The sequence below is a fragment of the Austrofundulus limnaeus genome, unplaced genomic scaffold (genome assembly GCF_001266775.1).
Source record: "Austrofundulus limnaeus strain Quisiro unplaced genomic scaffold, Austrofundulus_limnaeus-1.0 Scaffold218, whole genome shotgun sequence".
In the NCBI taxonomy this organism is placed as follows: domain Eukaryota; kingdom Metazoa; phylum Chordata; class Actinopteri; order Cyprinodontiformes; family Rivulidae; genus Austrofundulus; species Austrofundulus limnaeus.
In genome coordinates this window covers 65,414-67,758 of record NW_013952620.1, presented here as the reverse complement: position 1 = coordinate 67,758, position 2,345 = coordinate 65,414, and positions in this window count along the sequence as shown.

The following is a 2,345-nucleotide window of genomic DNA, read 5'->3' as shown; positions in this document are numbered from 1 at the left end:
GAATTTTGCCTGAAACTCTCAGACTGAAGAAGTCTCTTGGAGGAGAGACGAAACGTTTCATTAGAGAAGAACCCGTCCAGAAGACCTATACAACTTTTTTTCTTTCTCAGATAATTCATTTCTAAAACACAAAAGAGGGAACAGAATCAATTTGCCCACAACATCTGCACTTTTTGATCATATTCCTAGGAGTTTTAGATATTTTAGGATTGGCTTTAATTATCTGGGATCTGTAAGAAAGGTTGAATAAAGAAAAAAAATTCAAACAAACTGGCTGACCAGTCACAGCTGGACCCAACAGGAGCCACGGGCCGCTCCCTCTGTGAAGATTAAAATAACTGGTGCCCATGAAGCAGGAAAAGGCCATAAAAAGACTGAAGTGTTTTCAGGAACCTGTTTCCTCTGTTTGTAATGTAATTAAGAAATTAACTGTTGAGTTCAAGCTAAGTTCTGGACGACAAAGAAAGCTTTTATATAAAAGAAAAAGGAAAACATAAAACAACTTATTTTTCTTCAACATAAAAGTCTAATTCTATTTTTTGCTTATCAACACCTGACATTTGGGTTTTAGAAATAAGAGGTGGACTGGATCAAGCTCAAAAAGAGCTATTTACAGCAAAATCATGAATTAAACTTAACAAAAATAGTGTGAACACTTTACCATCAGAGTCATTTACAAATTTAAACAAACTCCTCCCTTTGGATTCTACATCAAGAAGACTAAATTCACCTCACGGTCCAAAAACCATTATCTCAGTCTGTGAAGGTCTATATTCACAGACCCTGAAACTGCAAGTATTTTAAATTTGGGCTGGTTTTTTTTAAAGAGCGGTGTATTCACTATAACACAAAGATCTCACAAAAGTAAAGATCTGATCAGATCTGCTGCATCTAATGGTTTGTTTTATTAAACTCTTCTGTAGAAAGAGATACCTGTAAATCAAATATCTGTTTTTGATTCTCAGTCATTCAAAACATTGTAAATAATAAAAGATAAAATGACTGGACTTCTAATATACAACGCAACACAATCTCTAGTTGTTGTTTTTGCATTGTTCTATTAGGATTTTAAAGTCAGATGTCCGAAAACAAATCAGATGAACAAGGATTTATATATTTAAAGGGATCCCCGATTAGATTAGTTGTAACATTAGACTTCATTTAATAAACATTTATTTTAACTGTAAAGTAAAGACTGTAAAAATACTGTAGGCTGTTCAGTTTTTATACATTTTAAACTAAAAGTTAAAAAATATATTTCACAGACGGGACCATTTTATTTACACACAAAGCATTCTGGGTAAATGATGACGTGGATAGGTCATCGGTGCGAGGCTGCTAGCGAGCTATATCCACCCTGAAGGTTAATCTTGGACAATATCTGATGATCGACTCTTTTAAATGAAACCAGAGAGCGTTGACAGAGAGGAGAAGGTAGAAATGACTCAGCCTGGAACTGAAAATATGGATGGAGGACAACAGAGCTGCTTCATGGAAGAAGAACCTCAGCTTAGCCTGTTAGCTTTAGCATTAGTCCCAACGCTACCATATATTAGCTTAGCGCTACACATTCTCCTCTCATCACTGAGGTCCTCCATCCACATGACAGAGAGGGGAACACAAAAAAGACTCAGTCTGCAACTGAAAATATGGATGGAGGACCTCCGTTTAGCTTGTTTGTTGCGCTAGCACCGAGCTAATATGTATAAGACAGTATAGCGTTGGCACTAGCACAAAGGCTAACAGGCTAAGCTGAGGTTCTTCTTCCATGAAGCAGCTCTGTTGTCCTCCATCTATATTTTCAGTTCCAGGCTGAGTCATTTCTACCTTCTCCTCTCTGTCAACGCTCTCTGGTTTCATTTAAAAGAGTCAATCATCAGATATTGTCCAAGATTAACCTTCAGGGTGGATATAGCTCGCTAGCAGCCTCGCACCGAGGACCTATCCACGTCATCATTTACCCAGAATGCTTTGCATGTAAATAAAATGGCCCCGTCCGTGTCAAAATATATTTTAAAAAATTTACAAAACTAAACAGCCTACAGTATTTTTACAGTCTTTATTTTACAGTTAAAATAAATGTTTATCAAATAAAGTCCAATGTTACAACTAATCAGGGATCCCTTTAAGGAACATAAGCCATAGGTGTGCAGCAAAAAAAAAAAAATCACGGTTCGGTTCGATACTTTAGTCTCACGGTTCGAAATTTTTTCGATACAAAAAAGAGAAATTTCCATGCCCTTTTTAACTTGTAATTTATTTAAATAAATTATGAACATTTGTTGGACCTCAAAAGTAATAGTTTTTAAATTAAATATTGCTGAAACAGCAATTTTCTCTGTGGA